Below are 23,782 nucleotides of genomic sequence, written 5' to 3'. Positions count from 1 at the left end.
TGGCTGTCCTGAAAAGGACGGCCATCAGCGGTTCCAGGGGAGTAGATGGCCCTGGTCTTACCTGCGGAGGAGAGGGGGTCCAAGGGGAGGAAGGAGCTGGTCCTAGAGCTGCAAGTTGTCTCGTGCAGCAAGGGTTTGTAGGAGCCTGCCTGCCTGCCTGGTTGTCCAACTGACTGTCTATCTGGTCCCTATGTGAGAGCAGACTCGAGCGGAAGGTCCGGAGCGCCCTACTCCACCACTGACTGACCACTGACTGACAATGACTGACAATTATAGATGGCCTCACCACATACAGTACTGTACTGTACGCTTGATTGAACAGAAGAAGTCGCAGTTGACGCTCAGACTCTCCTACCCACTTGCTGAGGCAGTCTGCTCCTTTGCACATAAAGAAAGAAACCTTCCTGTCACCCTGGCTGCATTCGTTGGCCAGCGCTCGTCCCACTAGGGTTTTTCCCATTCCAGGTGGCCCGTAAAATGGTGGCTGGATCTTGAACTTCTAAAAGATCTCTGGATACAAAAGTGGGAAAACCACCATTTCTTTCAAATGCATACTGTATACTGTATGTAGTGCCCCCTTACTTTCAGTATGGGCACTACGCTAAAGTTAGTGGGGAATGGGAGAGTTACTTTGCTCCCATTCTTAATTTGTTTAAATTTTGGGACTTCTGTCATACCAGAAATGTCCACTGGGTCAGTCTGAGGTCCAGGGATGCAATGCCATCACTGGCCAGCAGTTGGCGCCAGAGGGGTTCTGGCAGAGTAAGTTTCTCCAGCAGCCAATCGGAGGAGCTTTTTCGCTCGCAGGGCGTGCTGGAGGGGAGTATATCTGTGACAGGTGTCATGTGTTCTAAAATCTTTGCGGGGTCCCCGTTCCAGGTGCGGCATCCACCTTCAGGGTGCGCGCATCCATGGACCCCGCCAGCGTGGCCCACCTGGTCATAATTGCAGTCTACTTGGAACCTCGTCCAGAGGTACAAGGGGACTCCAGTGACTTACTGGGTTCCCGGTTCTACTGAAAGGATCCCAGGCTGGGTGCCGTTCGATTGGGGAGTCGGTTTGAGGAGGACCCGGAGGCAGGTCGTCCAACAGAGCCTGAACAAACCAATAGGGGATCCGGTGACCAGAGTACTGACAGGTATGTTTGCTGTCATCTGGTGACCAAAGCAGAAATCTACTGGGAGGATTCGCTCCATTTTTCTACCTAGCTCAGTTATTGTAATGGGCCCTAGAGCCAGGCCTAGAGACAGGCCTGTTCCTCCCAGAAAGTGACATCTCGGCTGCCAGGCCTATAGAAACGGGTCTGTCTGGGGGCACTTTACCCACTCAGTTGGAGTGGCGACGAGTTACAAATCGGTACTATACAGAGCAGTACTGACTGCTCCATTTAATATCCAGGCCTGATACTGCAAGGTTCTTCCTCTCTCTCTATTCATCAACTTTATCCTTCCCAATTTATGTTGATGTTGGCTGTGTTGGCCTGGAAAATAAAGCATTGGAAAAACCCTTTATTCACTGTCTGGACCTTCGTTCACTGTTTTTCTTTGCCACTGCACCCCTGGGCCATATCAAGGTAACTCAATATGCCGATCCTAAAAACAAACCAGCGGCTCCTGCGGGGGTAGCACTGCATGTATGTGCTGGCTCAGACCTCCAGTATAAGGAGAGAATGAATCTTTCCCAATAGGGACATACTGTACTGTAGGCAGCAATACAAATTTGACAAAAGTGTTTCCTAGAACTGTATGACCCCAAAAAAATGATTTTGGCTAGAGATACCCATTGGAGGACTGCTGACTGTGAACATAAAATGTGAACATGAAAGGTCCTGGCACTATAACTAAAACGGAATTCCACCCATGATAATCCTTACTGTACAGGATAACGGCCCCTCCACCACAAAGACCATGAACAGGTTACTGCATGGCAGAACTACAAAGACCATAATTCATAGCGTTGCCGAATGGTGTCCCGCGCCGGCTGAAGGGTGCATGAGTGCAGAGCGGCAGACATGTACAGTACAGTACTGTACAGTACTGCACAGAGAACAAGCTTGGCAGCAGTTGTGTAAGAGCACGGAGCAGACACACTTTACTGTAATTGGTCCGTGCAGAGTTGTTGTCCACCGCCAGGGTGCAATGTGTGCTGTACCGTGCCCACTGACTTCAGCTGGCGAGTGAGGGCTGCAGGTAATGTACTGTACATACTGTACTCGAATATACAGTACTGTACTCTATTAAATAAAGACACAAAGACACCCTTCTTTAGCCACAGTAGTACTGTAGTGTGACGACACACAGGATGCTTCGTCATGAGCCAAAGGGCGTGTAGAGACAAATATAAAACAAAGCGCGCATGACACCTAGTGGTGAAAGTGATTTAGGCAGGAATCCAGAGGAAAAAAAAATTTATGAGCGACAGAGCTCGGTGCTGGCTCACACAACGGGGCTCACAGAGGACAAAAAAGGTACCATATGGACCCAGGGGCTATTGAAGTGGTTATATTATATTCTGCTGTGGTTCTCTCGAGGTGACTTCGGGTTCTGCCTTGTTGAAGCATTGGCTACTCCTGTGTGATCTGCTGCTCTTTTATGCTGTTATTTCTTGATATATTAATTTTTACCTTGTGGTAAGTTTATTTGAAAATCTAATTCTATTAATTTTATTTTGGAGCCCTTGTTTATTTATTTATGATTGAGACCCTTAAACATGCATATTCTGCTAAAATTGATGTAATCTTTATTATTTATTCTTCCCCTTTATATTATCAATTATAATTTGTACATCTATCAGTATACACTCGATGTGTAAAAATTACTTTACAGTTATTTAATTATATGTTTGTTGTTGATTTCTTCTCTCTGATATTTAGCATTGTCTGTCTAAAAGCTCCTGAGGAAACTCAAAAGAGTGAAACATGTAGAGCTGACCAAAACAATGCTTCGTCTTGATTCCACATCATGTATTTAATCAAGATTTATTTCTATTTATCATATTTATGTCATATCATTTTGTGTAATAAATTGTTTTCTATTTTTATAAAATCTTGATTGTTTGAAATCTCTATTCTGCACCACTTCAATAGCCCCTGGGTCCATATGGTACCCTTTTTTGTCCTTTTTACTTTTCATTCCTTATCGGGGTGAGGTGCTATTGACAATTGGTATTGGTTCACAAAAATTCTTTTTGGGGCTCACAGAGGGTCAATATCGCTGATGCAAATTTGGTTTTATGCACAATCTTGCGGTCACCTACAGTAGCTTTGTCAAAACGCACCTTGAAGATTCTGAGGCCAAAAACATCCATCCAAATAACACCATTCCAATAGTAAAGCATGGAGGTGGCAATATCCTGTTATGGGGGCAATTTTCTGCAGCAGGGACTGGAGCACTTGTAAGGATAGAAGGAAAAATGAATGGGGCAAAATACCGCCAAATTATCCAGGAAAATCTGCTGCCCTCTGCCAGAAAGTTGTCAATGAGAAGAAAGTTCACCTTTCAACATGATAATGTCCCAAAGCACACAGAAAACATGATCAAATGAAAAAGATGAATGTCCTTGCATGGCTCAGTCAGAGCACAGACTTAAACCCCATTAAAAATCTGTGGAATGACTTGAATAGTTCTGCGAGTGGGCAAATATTGCAACGTCTACATGTGCAAAGTTGGTAGAGACATATCCCAACAGACTAAGCCCCTGACCCAACTGGTCAAATCGCATGTAAAATCTGGGCCTATTGCCAGCAATAGGAGTATCCCAATCGGTGCAACGCCTGAAACAGCCCTTAGCTTGCCAACCAATCTCAGCTATTTTTTAGGTGTGGTTTGTTCAACTTCTTTATAAAAGCCAAGAGCTTCAAGGCTGAAGTCTTCCACTTCCCAGATTGTAAGCCATCAGTCTCTGAAAAGATTACAAGGTGAGTTCTAGTTTTAATACTTTCTATTAACTCATTGGGCCTAATCCTCAAAAGGGATACGCCGGCGTAAGCCGTCGTATCCCTGGTTCTAACTTTGGAACTGATCCACAGAATCAGTTTTCCAAAGTTAGGCAGAAGATCCGACATCTGTAAGGGACTTACACTGCCGGATCTTAGGATGCAGTACCGCATTGGGGGGCATTTTGTGTCGAAATGCCGCCTCGGGAGCGCGCCTAATTAAAATGGGAATCGCCCCCGTGAAAAGAGGAACGCCTTGAGCCGGCGGAATTTAAGTTACACAGCCAAAAATTTCTAGGTAAGTGCTTTGTGGATCGGGCACTTAGGTAGAAATTTTAAGGCAGTGTAACTTAAATGGGAAAATTTACATTACGCCGGATCTTTGTGGATTACCCCCAATGTGCAGTTACTTCTAACAAATCAAATTGGATTTATATCAAACTAAATTCTGATTGCTTGCTCTATGACCGTGTTGTACCTTTTTTTTTTTTTGTACATTGCATTATTTCTTGGTGCAAGGAAATAATGTTTTCTGTCCAATGTCTAGTTATAGTTATAGACCCAGATTCTCAAAGGAGTTACGCCGGCGTATCTCCAGATACGCCGTCGTAACTCTGAGGCCCCGTACACACGACCAAACATGTATGCTGAAACTGGTCCGCGGGCCAGTTTCAGCATACATGTTCGGTCGTGTGTGGGCGCGAGCGGGCCGAATTCCAGCAAACATTTGCCCGCCGGGCCTTTTCCCAGCGGGCAAATATTCCTGGACGTGTTTTAAAACCGTCCGCTGGAATCCTGCCCGCTCGGACATGTACGGTCGTCAGTACAGACCTACCGTACATGTCCAGGCGCCCGCCGTCCCTTGCATGCGTCGAATGACTTCGACGCATGCGTGGAAGCCTTTAAATGGCAGGCCCGCCCACGTCTCCGCGTCATCGCCGCGTCATCGTCGCGGCGACGACGCGGACACGCCCCGTGTATTGTTTACGCGCGGACTTCTGTACGATGGTGTGTACAACCATCGTACAGAAGCCCTCTGGCAGACATGTATGGTGAAAACGGTCCGACGGACCGCTTTCACCATACATGTTTGTTCGTGTGTACCCGGCCTGAGTGTGAGGCGTTGTATCTATGCGCCTGATTCTTAGAATCAGTTACGCATAGATTTGTCTTAGATCCGACCGGCGTAAGTCTCTTACGCCGTCGTATCTAAGTTGCATATTTACGCTGGCCGCTAGGTGGCGCTTCCATCGATTTACGCGTCAAATATGGTAATGAGCTAGATACGCCGATTCTCAAACGTACGTGCGCCCGGCGCATTTTTTTACGTAGTTTACGTAAGGCTTTTTTGGGCGTAAAGTTACCCCTGCTCTATGAGGCGTAGATGAGGCGTACCAATGTTAGGTATGGACGTCGTAACAGCGGCATAATTTGGAGCATGCGCACTGGGATACGTCCACGGACGGCACATGCGCCGTTCGTTAAAAGCGTCAATTACGTGGGGTCACGATAAATTTCCATAAAACACGCCCACCACTTCCACATTTGAATTAGGCGGGGTTACGCCGGTCCAGTTACACTACGCCGGCGTAACTTAAAGTGCAGGTTCTTTGAGAATACGGGACCTGCCGCTCTAGGTTACGGCGGCGTAGTGTATATGAGATACGCTACGCGCGTCTAAAGATAGGCGAATCTACGTGAATCTGGGCCATAGTGTCTCAAATTACCATTCAAAGTATTTTTATTTATTTTTTTCAATGAGGAAACATTAAACAGACTTATGCCGCGTACAGATGATCGGACATTCCGACAACAAAACCATGGATTTTTTACCGACGAAATGTTGGCTCAAACTTGTGTTGCATACACATGGTCACACAAATGTTGTCGGAAATTCCAAACGCCAAGAACACGGTGACGTACAACACGTACGGCGAGCAGAGAAAAATGAAGTTCAATAGGCAGTGTGGCTCTTCTGCTTGATATTGAGCATGCATAGATTTCTGGGCGTCGGAATTGCATACACACGATCAGAATTTCCGACAAGAACTTTTGTTGTCGGAAATATTGGGAACCAGCTCTCAAACATTTGTTGTTGGAAATTCCGACAGCAAATGTCCGATGGAGCCTACACATGGTCGGAATATCCGACCAAAAGCTCACATCGAACATTTGTTGTCGAAAATTCCGATCGTGTGTACGCGGCATTGGATTTTCTGCCAAGCAGTGGCGTAGTGTGGGTTGTCAGCACCCGGGGCAAGGCAAGTAATTCCCCCAACCTGCAAACTTTTAGCACTCCCCAAGTCCCTTCAAATACAATAGTACTGACGTACCTGATTCCTATACTGACCACTACACTAACCTACTTGATTTCAGCACTGACCAACCTGATTTCTTTACTGACCATTACACTATACTGTCCACTACACTGACCACTATACTGTCCAGTACACTACACTAACTACTACACTGACCACTACACTATACTGTCCACTACACTGACCACTATACTATACTGTCCACTACACTAACCACTACACTGACCACTATACTACACTAGCCACTATACTATCCACTACACTAAACTAACTACTACACTAACCACTATACTATACTGTCCACTACACTACACTGACCACTACACTGACCACTATACTACACTGACCACAATACTACACTAACCACTATACTACACTGACCATTATACTATCCACTGCACTATACTGTCCACTACACTGACCACTATACTGACCACTATACTATACTGTTCACTACACTACACTAACCACTACACTGACCACTATACTATACTATACTATACTATACTGTCCACTATACTACACTAACTACTACACTGGCCACTACACTACACTGACCACAATACTACACTGACCACAATACTACACTGACCATTATACTATCCACTACACTATACTGTCCACTACACTGACCACAATACTACACTGTCCACTACACTACACTACACTGTCCACTACACTGACCACTATACTCAGGGCTCAAAATTTCAAGTCTTGAGCCACTAGCCAGCCTCAATGGTTACTTGCCACCAGTTGGGGATGAGAGAGAGGGGATTTGGGACGAGAGAGGGGGATTGGGGATGAGAGAGAGGGGGATTGGGGATGAGAGAGAGAGGGGATTGGGAGATGAGAGAGAGGGGGGATTGGGGGATGAGAGAGAGGGGGGATTGGGGATGAGAGAGAGAGAGGGGGGGATTGGGGATGAGAGAGAGAGGGGGGGGATTGGGGATGAGAGAGAGAGAGGGGATTGGGGGATGAGAGAGAGGGGGGATGAGAGAGAGAGGGGATTGGGGATGAGAGAGGGGGGATTGGGGATGAGAGAGAGAGGGTGGATTGGGGATAAGAGAGGGTGGGATTGGGGATGAGAGAGAGGGGGATTGGGGATGAGAGAGAGAGAGAGAGGGGATTGGGGATGAGAGAGAGAGAGGGAGATTTGGGGATGAGAGAGAGAGAGAGAGGGGGATTGGGGATGAGAGAGAGAGAGGGGATTTGGGATGCGAGAGAGAGAGGGTGGATTGGGGATAAGAGAGGGTGGGATTGGGGGTGAGAGAGAGGGAGATTGGGGGTGAGAAACAGAGGGATATGGGGATTGGGGATGAGAGAGAGAGAGGGGATTGGGGATGAGAGAGATAGGGGATTGGGGATGAGAGAGAGAGGGATTGGGGATGAGAGAGAGGGGGACTGGGGATGAGAGAGAGAGAGGGGATTGGGGATGAGAGAGAGAGAGGGGGATTGGGGATGAGAGAGAGAGAGGGGGATTGGGGATGAGAGAGAGAGAGGGGATTTGGGATGCGAGAGAGAGGGGGGATTGGGGATGAGAGAGAGAGTGGGGGATTGGGGATGAGAGAGAGAGAGGGGATTGGGGATGAGAGAGAGGGGATTGGGGATGAGAGAGATAGGGGATTGGGGATGAGAGAGATAGGGGATTGGGGATGAGAGAGAGGGGGATTGGGGATGAGAGAGAGGGGGATTGGGGATGAGAGAGAGAGAGGGGATTGGGGATGAGAGAGAGAGAGGGGGATTGGGGATGAGAGAGAGAGAGGGGATTTGGGATGCGAGAGAGAGAGGGTGGATTGGGGATAAGAGAGGGTGGGATTGGGGGTGAGAGAGAGGGGGATTGGGGGTGAGAAACAGAGGGATATGGGGATTGGGGATGAGAGAGAGAGAGGGGATTGGGGATGAGAGAGAGGGGATTGGGGATGAGAGAGATAGGGGATTGGGGATGAGGGAGAGGGGGATTGGGGATGAGAGAGAGGGGGATTGGGGATGAGAGAGAGAGAGGGGATTGGGGATGAGAGAGAGAGAGGGGGATTGGGGATGAGAGAGAGAGAGAGAGGGGGATTGGAGATGAGAGAGAGAGAGGGGATTTGGGATGCGAGAGAGAGGGGGGATTGGGGATGAGAGAGAGAGTGGGGGATTGGGGATGAGAGAGAGGGGATTGGGGATGAGAGAGATAGAGAAGGGGGGATTGGGGATGAGAGAGAGAGAGGGGGGATTGGGGATGAGAGGGGATTGGGGATGAGAGAGAGAGAGAGAGAGAGATGGGGGATTGGGGATGAGAGAGAGAGAGAAAGGAAGAGAGGGGTGATTGGGGATGAGAGAGAGAGGGGGATTGGAGATGAGAGAGAGAGAGGGGATTGGGGATGAGAGAGAGAGGGGGATTGGGATGAGAGAGAGAGAGAGAGAGGGGAATTGGGGATGAAAGAGAGAGAGGGGGGGATTGGGGATGAGAGAGAGAGATTGGGGATGAGAAAGAGGGGGATTGGGGATTGATGAGAGAGAGGGGGGTTGGGGATGGATGAGAGAGAGAGGGGGATGGGGGATGAGAGAGAGGGGGATTGGGGATGAGAGAGAGAGAGAGAGGGGGATTGGGGATGAGGGAGAGGGGATTGGGGATGAGGGAGAGAGGGTTGGGGATGAGGGAGTGAGGGTTGGGGATGAGAGAGTGAGGGTTGGGGATGAGAGAGAGGGGATTGGGAATGAGAGAGAAGGGATTGGGGATAGGAGAGAGAGAGAGAGAGAGAGAGAGGGGATTGGGGATGAGAGAGAGCAGATCCTTCTTAGATCGCAGAGGACTGTCCCGGGTAGCAGTCCCTGGCTGCATGCATGCAAGTCCCGCCGTCCTCGGGGGGGCAATCCACCTGTCTTCCAGCCTGTTGTCGGAGCTTGGAGTGGAGAGCAGGGTGGCAGTCCCTGGTTATGTGCACCTCCCGCCGGTCCTTGGGTTCCCCCAGTTCTGCCTGTCCCGGGCCGCTGTCAGAGCTTGGAGTCGATGGGAGAGCAGGGTAGCAGTCCCTGGCTGCATGCACTTTCCGCTGGTCCTCCGGGGCCCCCGATCTGCCTGTCCTCTGGGCCACTGTCGGAGCTTGGAGAGGAGGTTGGGGGAAAACAGCCTCTGGGTGGCACAGCCACATCGGGGTTGCGCCTGTCACTTCTCACCTCTCTGGTGGTCAGAGAGCTCTTTCCCCTCTCGGGCTCTCACTTTACATTGCTCCCGCAGCTCCCGATCAACCCCGACCGCCGGCAGTGTCCCCCCCCCCCAACTCCCAGGCAGCCCAGCTCCTCGCCAGACCTCATTTTCCACTCGCAGAATGTGAGTAGGCGAGTGGAAAATGTAAGGTCTGACTATACTGACCACTATACTATACTGTCCACTACACTGACCACTATACTACACTAACCACTATACTAGACTGTCCACTACACTATACTGTCCACTACACTGACCACTATACTACACTAACCACTACACTAACCAATATACTATACTGTCCACTACACTGAGAACTACACTGACCACTATACTGTCCACTACACTACACTGACCACTATACTATCCACTACACTACACTGACCACTATACTATCCACTACACTATACTGACCACTACACAACACTGACCACTCTGCTTTACTGTCCACTACACTGAGAACTACACTGACCAATATACTATCCACTACACTGACCACAATACTACACTGACCACTATACTACACTGTCCACTACACTGACCACTATACTATCCACTACACTGACCACTATACTACACTAACCACTACACGGACCACTACGCTACACTGACCACTATACTATACTGACCACTATACTACACTGACCACTACATTACACTGACCACTATACTGTCCACTACACTACACTGACCACTATACTGTCCACTACACTACACTGACCACTACACTACACTGACCACTATACTATACTGTCCACTACACTGAGAACTACACTGACCACTATACTGACCACAATACTACACTGACCACTATACTACACTAACCACTACACTGACCACTACGCTACACTGACAACTATACAATACTGACCGCTACACTACACTGAGGACTACACTGACCACTATACTATCCACTACACTGACCACAATACTACACTGACCACTATACTACACTAACCACTACACTGACCACTACGCTACACTGACTGACCACTATGCTATACTGACCACTACACTATCCACTACACTGACCACAATACTACAATGACCACTATACTACACTAACCTCTACACTGACCACTACGCTACACTGACTGACCACTATGCTATACTGACAACTATACTGTACTATACTGACTGATCACTATACTACACTGACCTGCCTACAGTCTTTCTATACTGACACTACATATACAGCGCCTCCCCCCAGTCCATGTCCATCCTTTCCTCACCTTCTTGTCCTGTTGCATCGGTCTGGACAGAGGAGGAGAAGACAGCGGCCCCGGCGGCTCACACTTTGCAGAGCTCCGGCCGCCATGTTCGTGGGTGCTGGGGAGGAGGAGTGCGGAGATAGTGGTCCCGGCGGCTCACACTGTGCAGTCCAGCCGCCATGTTCGGGGGGGGGCTGGGGAGGAGGAGGAGGAGGAGTGCGGAGACAGCGGTCCCGGTGGCTCACACTATGCAGTCCGGCCACCATGTTCGGAGCTGAGGAGGAGGAGTGCAGAGACAGCGGTCCCGGCATGCACACTGTGCAGAGCTCCGGCGGCCAGCCACCATGTTCGGTGCTGGGGACTGGTAGGAGGAAGCGAAGACAGCGGCCCCGGCAGGCGGCAGCTCTCAGTTTGCAACACTCCGGCCGCCATGTTCATGGTTTCCCGCTGCACTGTGATTGGGCATAATGGGGGTCACACGATCACGGACAGGCCAGCCCCACGCCGCACCACTATACTACACTGACCACTATACTATCCACTACACTGACCACTATACTACACTAACCACTACGCTACACTGACCACTATACTATACTGACCACTATACTATACTGTCCACTACACTACACTGACCACTATACTGTCCACTACACTACACTGACCACTATACTGTCCACTACACTATACTGACCACTACACTGACCACTATACTATACTGTCCACTACACTGAGAACTACACTGACCATTATACTGACCACAATACTACACTGACCACTATACTACACTAACCACTACACTGACCACTATGCTACACTGACCACTATACTATACTGACCACTACACTACACTGACCTCTATACTGTCCACTACACTGAGAACTACACTGACCACTATACTATCCACTAAACTGACCACAATACTACACTGACCACTATACTACACTAACCACTACGCTACACTGACTGACCACTATGCTATACTGACCACTACACTGTGGTGGCAAAATTAGGCCGTACGCAGAGCACAGCGCCATTTTGCCCTGTGCTATAAAGCACAGCATCCAGTCTTAATGAAATAATGCTTATTTAAGCTAAATAGATTCACTCACCATCATTCTCTGCCATTCATACAAAAAGACATCATCACCAGCCTGTTCTCATATCATTCTGCCAGCATCACTCCCCAAAGGCTCAGCCAAGCCCCCTTTATTTACCCAAAACAGGAAGTGCTCACTGCACCCATTAAACACCTCCCTCATGGGAGTGGTTAACACATGATGTTCCACTGACACAGCTAACACCATATAAGGACGTTCCTTCTAACAGGAAGTCCCATAGAATACATGAATAGAATATAATACAATGGATACAATACAATGCATAGAAGTACATACAATGCTGCTAAAGGCTTATGGGCGTGGCAGGGAGTGCCCCCCCCTGCCTCTAACCGATCATAAGCTCTCATATTAATCGCCTGATAGAATCCTAATCTGCGCCATTCCATAGAATAATGCATATCCAGATTATACCCTTATTAAGGTGGAAAGGAAGCTATCTACAGGCGTACGCCACGAATCGCAAGCCCTGCTGATCAGACAAGACCCAGATAAGAGCGCACATCTGTCCATAACCACTAGTGTGCTCGCGGAGTGAGCGCATCCCCTCCTCAACGATCGTCTGTGCTAAATGCACAGAGGGCCCCTCGTTAGCGGACATACACCCACGCCGCAAACATCACACTCCAACCTCAAGACATTTTCTACTACCAGACGAGATTCAACCAGCCTCAGACTGCCCCAGTCAGTTCTATTTAGAGCGGGTTGTGGCAGTACTAAGACTGGGTGCCATTATGACAATACATATTAAATACATCTTCAAATTTCCACCACAACACTATCCACTAAACTGACCACAATACTACACTGACCACTATACTACACTAACCACTACACTGACGACTATGCTACACTGACTGACCACTATGCTATACTGACAACTATACTGTACTATACTGACTGACCACTATACTACACTGACCTGCCTACAGTCTTCCTATACTGACACTACATATACAGCGCCTCCCCCCAGTCCATGTCCATCCTTTCCTCACCTTCTTGTTCTGTTGCATCGGTCTGGACAGAGGAGGAGAAGACAGCGGCCCCAGCGGCTCACACTTTGCAGAGCTCCGGCCGCCATGTTCGGGGGTGCTGGGAGGAGGAGTGTGGAGACAGTGGTCCCGGCGGCTCACACTGTGCAGTCCAGCCGCCATGTTCGGGGGTGCTGGGGAGGAGGAGGAGGAGGAGTGCAGAGACAGCGGTCCCGGTGGCTCACACTATGCAGTCCGGCCACCATGTTCGGAGCTGAGGAGGAGGAGTGCAGAGACAGTGGTCCCGGCATGCACACTGTGCAGAGCTCCGGCGGCCAGCCACCATGTTCGGTGCTGGAAACTGGTAGGAGGAAGCGAAGACAGCGGCCCCGGCAGGCGGCAGCTCTCAGTTTGCAACACTCCGGCCGCCATGTTCATGGTTTCCCGCTGCACTGTGATTGGGCATAATGGGGGTCACACGATCACGGACAGGCCAGCCCCACGCCACACCACTATACTACACTGACCACTATACTATCCACTACACTGACCACTATACTACACTAACCACTACACTGACCACTACGCTACACTGACCACTATACTATACTGACCACTATACTATACTGTCCACTACACTACACTGACCACTATACTGTCCACTACACTACACTGACCACTATACTGTCCACTACACTATACTGACCACTACACTGACCACTATACTATACTGTCCACTACACTGAGAACTACACTGACCACTATACTGACCACAATACTACACTGACCACTATACTACACTAACCACTACACTGACCACTACGCTACACTGACCACTATACTATACTGACCACTACACTACACTACACTGACCTCTATACTGTCCACTACACTGAGAACTACCCTGACCACTATACTATCCACTAAACTGACCACAATACTACACTGACAACTATACTACACTAACCACTACGCTACACTGACTGACCACTATGCTATACTGACCACTACACTATCCACTAAACTGACCACAATACTACACTGACCACTATACTACAATAACCACTACACTGACGACTATGCTACACTGACTGACCACTATGCTATACTGACAACTATACTGTACTATACTGACTGACCACTATACTACACTGACCTGCCTACAGTCTTCCTATACTGACACTACATATACGGCGCCTCCCCCCAGTCCATCCTTTCCTCACCTTCTTGTCCTGCTGCATCGGTCTGGACAGAGGAGGAGAAGACAGCGGCCCCGGCGGCTCACACTTTGCAGAGCTCCGGCCGCCATGTTCGGGGGTGCTGGGGAGGAGGAGGAGGAGTGCAGAGACAGTGGTCCCGGTGGCTCACACTGTGCAGTCCAGCCACCATGTTCGGGGGTGCTGGGGAGGAGGAGGAGTGCGGAGACAGCGGTCCCGGTGGCTCACACTATGCAGTCCGGCCGCCATGTTCGGTGCTGAGGTGGAGGAGTTAAAATAAACGCCGTTACGTAACGATTGGCCTCCTGAGGGTAACTAGTAATCTACCAGATTACTTTTTCCCTCTCGGCAACGCCGTTCCCATTACATGGGTGGCGTTACAGAAATTACTTAGAGCATCTCAGACTGTCTGTGACATGACACGTCAGTGTCACTGTCACTCTGTCAGGGCGGGATGGAGCTGGCCTGTGATTGGATGACCGGGTCATGTGACGCACTTGTCGACGTGAAGACGTTGGAGTGACTCGTCACTCGTCGTGGGTGGCGCTGGCCTGGCGCATGCATGCGCCTGGAGTCTCCGAGTCCCGCCCGCCCTGAGGCTGTAGCAGTGCCAGTGTGTGTCATGAGGAGGGAGTGAGTCTCAGTCTGGCCCACCTCCTCACCTCAGCCGACAGCCACCGACATCTCCCCTGTCCCCCGGGGGGGCTCCGCTCCACCATCCACCGCCGGTCCGGAGTCACCTCACCTCGCCAGCAGACCTAACAGCATTGCACCGACCGACCGTGGCCCTGCGCAGGTAAGGAGCCGAGCGGTTTGGATTGCTTGGAACGGGGAGTGGGGGCCTGAGGGGGGGGGGGAGAGCGGCCTAGTACCAGAGAATCTTTTTTTTTTTTTAAATAGCTGCAGACTAGAGAGTGTGGGTGTAAAGAATTGGACTTTTGTATCGATGGCTGAATTAGCAGGGAGTGCCAGGGACAGCAATGAGCACAAGTAATTAGGGTGTGCTGCCTGGGCACACCCCGCATGCCAGTATTGCTGGCGCAGCCTGGGCATGGGCACTGGGGCAGGTGGTGTTGATATAATTAATTGTACACAGTATTGCATTTGCTGGACATGTGGAGTGGTCCGGTGGACTGTGTCACACAGTGTGACACTCTACCAGACCGCTCCACATGTCCAGCAAATGCAATACTGTGTACAATTATTAATATCATCATCACACTCCAGTGTCCAGCAATACTGTACAATATAGATTCAGTGTGCAGTGTGAGTGACACTTCTGCAGTGCACACTGAATCTATATTGTACAGTATTGCTGCCTGGGCAGGTGGAGTGTGATGATGATGATATTAATAATTGTACACAGTATTGCATTTGCTGGGCCTGCCATATACTGTACTATACTGTATAACTGCACTACAAAATTCCTTTACAAATAATGTATATTTTAAAATGTTATTAGTAATAACATTTTAAAATATGCATTATTTGTAAAGGAATTTTGTAGTGCAGTTATACAGTATAGTACAGTACAGTATATGGCAGGCCCAGCAAATGCAATACTGTGTACAATTATTAATATCATCATCACACTCCACCTGCCCAGGCAGCAATACTGTACAATATAGATTCAGTGTGCACTCCAGCAGTGTCACTCACACTGCACACTGAATCTATATTGTACAGTATTGCTGGGCAGGTAGAGTGTGATGATGATATTAAAAATTGTACACAGTACGAAATGTTCTAAAATACTGTATATAGTGTTTTTATTCTTCAATTAGTTAATATAAACATCTTTGATATTAAAGATGTTATAGAACGTAATAGCATTGTAGAATATAAAAAAAAAATAAAAATCTCAGTTACTTTTCCGAGTAATTAGTTACTTTGCTAATAAAGTAACTGAGTCACTAACTCATTTACGTTTTCGGGCAAGTAACTTGTAATTGTAACTAGTTACTTTTTTAAAGGAAGATGAACAACACTGCAGACCACTATACTACACTAACGACTGCACTAACCACTATACTATACTGTCCACAACACTGACCACTACACTATACTGTCCACTACACTGACCACTACACTGACCACTATACTACAATAACCACTACACTACACTAACCAATATACTACACTGTCCACTACACTGAGAACTACACTAACCACTATACTGTCCACTCCACTACACTGACCACTATACTATACCGTCCACTACACTGACCACTATACTGTCCACTACACTACACTGACCACTATACTGTCCACTACACTACACTGACCACTATACTGTCCACTACACTATACTGACCACTACACTGTCCACTATGCTTTACTGTCCAGTACACTGAGAACTACACTGACCACTATACTATCCACTACACTGACCACAATACTACACTGAACACTATACTACACTGTCCACTATACTGACCACTATACTACACTAACCACTACACTGACCACTACGCTACACTGACCACTATACTATACTGACCACTATACTATACTGACCACTATACTACACTGACCACTATACTATACTGTCCACTACACTACACTGACCACTATACTGTCCACTACACTATACTGACCACTACACTACACTGACCACTATACTATACTGTCCACTACACTGAGAACTATACTGACCCCAATACTACACTGACCACTATACTACACTAACCACTACACTGACCACTACGCTACACTGACCACTACACTACACTGAGAACTACACTGACCACTATACTACACTGACCACTATACTACACTAACCACTACACTGACCACTACGCTACACTGACTGACCACTATGCTATACTGACCACTACACTATCCACTTCACTGACCACAATACTACACTGACCACTATACTACACTAACCATTACGCTACACTGACTGACCACTATGCTATACTGACCACTATACTACAATAACCACTACACTACACTAACCAATATACTACACTGTCCACTACACTGAGAACTACACTAACCACTATACTGTCCACTCCACTACACTGACCACTATACTATACCGTCCACTACACTGACCACTATACTGTCCACTACACTACACTGACCACTATACTGTCCACTACACTACACTGACCACTATACTGTCCACTACACTATACTGACCACTACACTGTCCACTATGCTTTACTGTCCAGTACACTGAGAACTACACTGACCACTATACTATCCACTACACTGACCACAATACTACACTGAACACTATACTACACTGTCCACTATACTGACCACTATACTACACTAACCACTACACTGACCACTACGCTACACTGACCACTATACTACACTGACCACTATACTATACTGTCCACTACACTACACTGACCACTATACTGTCCACTACACTATACTGACCACTACACTACACTGACCACTATACTATACTGTCCACTACACTGAGAACTATACTGACCCCAATACTACACTGACCACTATACTACACTAACCACTACACTGACCACTACGCTACACTGACCACTACACTACACTGAGAACTACACTGACCACTATACTACACTGACCACTATACTACACTAACCACTACACTGACCACTACGCTACACTGACTGACCACTATGCTATACTGACCACTACACTATCCACTTCACTGACCACAATACTACACTGACCACTATACTACACTAACCATTACGCTACACTGACTGACCACTATGCTATACTGACCACTATACTACAATAACCACTACACTACACTAACCAATATACTACACTGTCCACTACACTGAGAACTACACTAACCACTATACTGTCCACTCCACTACACTGACCACTATACTATACCGTCCACTACACTGACCACTATACTGTCCACTACACTACACTGACCACTATACTGTCCACTACACTACACTGACCACTATACTGTCCACTACACTATACTGACCACTACACTGTCCACTATGCTTTACTGTCCAGTACACTGAGAACTACACTGACCACTATACTATCCACTACACTGACCACAATACTACACTGAACACTATACTACACTGTCCACTATACTGACCACTATACTACACTAACCACTACACTGACCACTACGCTACACTGACCACTATACTATACTGACCACTATACTATACTGACCACTATACTACACTGACCACTATACTATACTGTCCACTACACTACACTGACCACTATACTGTCCACTACACTATACTGACCACTACACTACACTGACCACTATACTATACTGTCCACTACACTGAGAACTATACTGACCCCAATACTACACTGACCACTATACTACACTAACCACTACACTGACCACTACGCTACACTGACCACTACACTACACTGAGAACTACACTGACCACTATACTACACTGACCACTATACTACACTAACCACTACACTGACCACTACGCTACACTGACTGACCACTATGCTATACTGACCACTACACTATCCACTTCACTGACCACAATACTACACTGACCACTATACTACACTAACCATTACGCTACACTGACTGACCACTATGCTATACTGACCACTATACTATACTATACTGACTGACCACTATACTACATTGACCTGCCTACAGTCTTCCTATACTGACACTACATATACGGCGCCTCCCCCCAGTCCATGTCCATCCTTTCCTCACCTTCTTGTCCTGCTGCATCGGTCTGGACAGAGGAGGAGAAGACAGCGGCCCCGGCAGCTCACACTTTGCAGAGCTCCGGCCGCCATGTTCGGGGGTTCTGGGGAGGAGGAGTGCGGAGACAGTGGTCCAGGCGGCTCACACTGTGCAGTCCAGCCGCCATGTTCGGGGGTGCTGGGGAGGAGGAGTGCGGAGACAGCGGTCCCGGCGGCTCACAGCTCTCAGTTTGCAACACTCCGGCCGCCATGTTCATGTTTTCCCGCTGCACTGTGATTGGGCATAATGGGGGTCATGCGATCACGGACAGGCCAGCCCCACGCCACACATGACCCCCATACGCCCAATCACAGGGAGCTGGATACTGGAAATGGCGACCGGAGCTCGGGGACACAGGAGATTAAAATTAAAGAGGTGGCAGCCAGTAGTGTCACTACTGGCACGAAAATTTCACCCTCCTAAATGTGGTGCCTGGGACCACCCCCCCCTGCCCCCCCACGATACGCCACTGCTGCCAAGTGTCTGTTAACCCTGTACTTACTGCAAAGATGGTAGTATAGTGCCATACTGTGTACATAGGGCTCAAGAGTAAAAATAAATATGTGTGTGTATATATATACACATATATATATATATATATATATATATATATATATATATATATACACACATATTTATTTTTATTTATTTGTTTATTTATTTTGAGCCCTAGTACATAGGGCTCAAAAGTAAAAATAAATATGTGTGTGTATATATATATATATATATATATATATATATATATATATATACACACACATATTTATTTTTGGGGCTGGCCTGTCCGTGATCGCGTGACCCCTATTATGCCCAATCACAGTGCAGCGGGAAAACCATGAACATGGCGGCCGGAGTGTTGCAAACTGAGAGCTGTGAGCCGCCGGGACCGCTGTCTCCGCACTCCTCCTCCTCCCCAGCACCCGCGAACATGGCGGCCGGTGTCTCCGCACTCCTCCTCCTCCCCAGCACCCCCGAACATGGCGGCTGGACTGCACAGTGTGAGCCGCCGGGACCACTGTCTCTGCACTCCTCCTCCTCCCCAGCACCCGCGAACATGGCGGCCGGAGCTCTGCAAAGTGTGAGCCACCGGGGCCGCTGTCTTCTCCTCCTCTGTCCACACCGATGCAGCAGGACAAGAAGGTGAGGAAAGGATGGACATGGACTGGGGGGAGGCGCTGTATATGTAGTGTGTGTGTATATGTGTGTGTGTGTGTTTTTAATGTTTGAGACCGTGGTAAATGATTACATTTTGTGGGCTTGTCATTTTATAAGAATATCAAGTCAAGGATTGTCTTAGGGCTCTTTCACACATGTGGACCGTATGTCCGCTTTTTCATCCATCCGTTTACGGATGAAAAAGGGACATACATTGATCCCTATGAGATTGAGGGTGTCAGCGGATGAACATCCACTGACACCTGATCTCATGCGGGTCCGCAATCCTCTGATTCTGCAGATAGAGGAAAACCCTATTTTTCCATCCGTCTGCGGATCAGGTGAACACGGACAGACGGTCCGTGTTCATTCGATCCCCCCAAAGGGGAGAGCGGAGATCTGACAGGGCGGTCCCACAGTGTGCAGGGACCGCCCTGTCATCTGCCGGCTCAGCGGGGATCAGCGGAGCAATCCCCGCTGAGCAAGTAGAGGTTCACGGGGCAGATCATCGCGGATCCGTCCCGTGTGAAAGAGCCCTAAAACCATATTGATTTTATGTCGAAGTTTAGTACAACAAGGGTACTGGACTGGTGTGCATTCCAAGAAGATAAGTCATGGGTACAAATGGAACAGGCAATGTCTGAGATACCCTTGGAGGGTTTAGTCTGGCTCATGAATACGGATAGACCGCAGGCAGTGAAGCAACACCCGATGCTGAGCGCTACGCTCAGATCCGTTAAAAGACATTCAAAAAAAGTCAAAATGTCGACTCATCTGACCCCGATGACCCCAATTGTGGGAAACCCGGCTTTTGAGCCAGGCCTAAGAGATACAGATTTCGTAAATCTAAGGCCTTGTACTCACGACCGGATCTGTGCGCTGAAAACTGTCTGCCGGACAGTTTCCGGCGTACAAGGCTGATTTTTGTTTTGTTCCGCTGGCTTGTACACACCAGCGGACCAAATTCCCGTCGTACCGGAACGCGTGCACGTAAACCACGTACGACGTCACTATAAAGGGGAAGACCAAACTTAATGGCGCCGCCCTCTGTTCCTCTTTTGCTAGTTACGGGTTTGCTCGTGTTAGTGAAGGTTTGGTTAGAGCTGATTCGCGCTTCTCGGTCTCCAGGCTTTGACAGCGTGTATTCACGGGTTCAGTGCGTGTGCTTGCGGGATCGTAGTTGTCATTCGGCTATAGGCTAGCAGGTTGTTTCTGCTTTTGCAGTTGCATCCTGTGCGCTCGTATCTGTTTGTCACGCGTTCGTCGCAGGTAGTGCTGGATTTGCGAGTGCTTTCTGTTTGAGTGTGTTCTTGACTGACCAGCCGGCCGGTTTGAAGCCATGATGGAGCAGCAGCGTCAATTTTCGCGAGTTGGTGCTGTTTATGGGATGGCTGCTGGATATGTTCATTATTCCAGTACTTTGGCCAGAAACAGGGGGCGGAGGCGTTTCTGGACCAAGAATTGGTTGCGCCAGCGTGACCAGTTCTCACATATGCCTCTGCTTAGGGAAATCCAGGAGAATAATCCTAATGACTTTAGGAATTTTCTCCGCATGACGGACCCCGTATTCAACAGTCTGCTGGATCTTCTGTCCCCCTATATCACGAGGCAGGACACTGTGATGCGCCAAGCCATCACGGCCGAGCAGAGGCTTATTGCCACGTTGCGGTACCTGGCGACTGGGAGGAGCCTGCAGGACCTCAAGTTCTCGACAGGCATCTCTCCGCAGGCGCTTGGGGTCATCATACCGGACACGTGTGCTGCCATCATCAAAGTTCTGCATGAGGAGTATATTAAGGTAAGTTTCCTGGCTGTAATAATGTTGCTAACTAACTTTATTTTTCATTTCCCAGATATGCTGTGTGTTTAACTAACGTTCCCTTTTCTCCCTATGCATGTTGATATAAGCTTTACATGTTTTATTCTTGGCCTACCTGCATATTTGTCCTTTACCCAATATTAACCTGTCCAGCATGCTATCCTAGTGACAAACCCACCTTGCCATTTTTAAAAAAAGGACTTTTTGGTTTTTGTGTCCCCCCCCCCCCTTCAAACTTTTATTGTCCCCATCAGAGGGCTGTGGAGTCTCTTAATGAAGTGGCCCTATATATTTCATTTCCCAAATTCTCCATGCACATTTTTGTAATGCAATTTTAATACTGTGAAGTGTCACAAGGATGCTTGTAGGATGTTTTTGTTACAAAGTACTAAATCTCTTTTTTTGTTTGTCCCCACAGCTACCCTCCACACCACAGGAATGGCAGTCTGTGGCTTCCCAATTTGCCCAGCGGTGGGATTTTCCAAACTGCGGTGGAGCAATAGATGGGAAACACGTCCGCATTGAGCCCCCACAACAAGTTCACATTTTTGTTTATCAAATATAGTTAGATTTATTGTTTACATATATATATATATATATATAGAATATTTTGGGTGGGGTGTTTACCGCCTTAGTATTTTTTATTCTCGGCATATTTTTTATGCACAAAAACCAAAATTTTTTATAATTTTTTTTTTTTTTTTGGTGTGTTTTTCAATACGAATATTTGTTGTGGAGATTTAGGAGTCAAATCTCGACTTCACTAAATTCAGTGATTAGAGAGATTTATAATTCTATATATATATCTTTTTAATTTTTTTTAGGTGTTTATTCTTTATGGTCTAAACTTTATAGTATCCAAAAATGTTCAACATGGTCAAAAAGTAAAAAAATACAATTATAAAAATATAAAAACTCACAACAGCAGTCAGTCATGGTGTGCTTTCACACTGGAACACGCCAAAATTTGAAGATACACACATTCAGTGCAAACTCGCCAAATGTCATTGGTTCAACAGACAAATGGCCACATGTGCTATCTGACATCATGGGTGATCAATGTCTGTGTTTTGTGGGAGCAAACCCTTCCTCTCAACTACTTGAGGATGGAGGAGGGGGTTGGACCCACAAAGCACAGACACTAGATATTCTGTGATGGCAGATAGCACATGTTGGCACACTGTGTGTGTATCTTCAAATTTTGGCGTATTCATTATTAAAACAGTAAAAATGTTTGTGGGGGCGGGGGATGGGCGGGGGGTGTTTCAGTCTTTGACACGGCCCATCATGTCAATAATATTTTTAAAATTAGATTCGATGACCATCATTCTTTGCCGCATATTGTCCATTTCCGTGCAGCATTCCAAAAGGACATTTGTTAAATTCTCTTCCATGACAACCATCCTTTCACGCATATTGTGCATTTCAGTGCTGCACTCCATTACCTGCTGAATAATTATAGCAGCACTTGCACGTGAAAATATTGGCACACCATCCTCCTCCCCTAAAAAAATTATAAAAATGGTCATTTCCAAAATTATTTTTCGATGAGGCCTATCTACATATGTTTTTTTTAATCAAGCTAGGGTGACACTGACCTGATGGGCTTCTCCTTTCCACCTCTTCGACATCTTCTATCACTCCTCCTTCTTCCACCACCTCCCCATCATCTTCTATCACTCCTCCTTCTTCCACCACTTCCCCATCATCTTCGACTCCTCCTTCATCCATCAATCCACCTTCTTTCAATTCGCCAAATTGTTCTTCCGCCACTTGCCCTTCATCTGCTATAAATTCTAAGTCCAAAATTACTTCTTCCTCCTCTCTTCCTTCCTCCTTTCTTCCTTCCTCCTCTCCTTCCACATCCTCTTCTCCTTCCACATCCTCTTCTCCTTCCACATCCTCTTCTCCTTCCACATCCTCTTCTCCTTCCACATCCTCCTCCTCCTCCACATGTTGAGATGGAAGATTTTGGCCTTGTCTGGCCCTCTCTGCCTCCTCCAAATGCTGGCGACTTCTTTCCCCTTAAATAACCCAAAAAAAATGTAGACTCATCAGCACACAGATATTGGAGAGCATAAATCGCACACATTGCTTAGAAGAGGCTTTCATTTAGTGACTTTTATATTTCACCAAACCTA

General features: G+C 47.6%; 1 protein-coding gene across 3 annotated transcripts in view; it reads left to right on the top strand.

Annotated features, from left to right (window-relative positions):
- The window catches only part of LOC120943174 (annexin A1-like), a 111,535-nt gene that overhangs the window by 12,070 nt on the left and 75,683 nt on the right, over positions 1–23,782 (top strand). Inside the window, exon 1 of one of the 3 annotated variants that reach the window (XM_040356320.1) lies at positions 3,830–3,916. The exons of 1 other annotated variant lie outside the window; for it this stretch is intronic. The gene's annotated coding sequence lies outside the window, so the exon portion shown is untranslated. Of the gene's footprint in view, positions 1–3,829; positions 3,917–14,487; positions 14,756–23,782 lie in introns of those variants that run through there. One more of the 3 variants, XM_040356328.1, reaches the window with a different exon arrangement.

The sequence above is a fragment of the Rana temporaria genome, chromosome 1 (assembly GCF_905171775.1).
Source record: "Rana temporaria chromosome 1, aRanTem1.1, whole genome shotgun sequence".
Taxonomy (NCBI): Eukaryota; Metazoa; Chordata; class Amphibia; order Anura; family Ranidae; genus Rana; species Rana temporaria.
The sequence above is the reverse complement of the archived record's forward strand: the minus strand, read 5'-3'. Positions and strand labels throughout refer to the sequence as shown.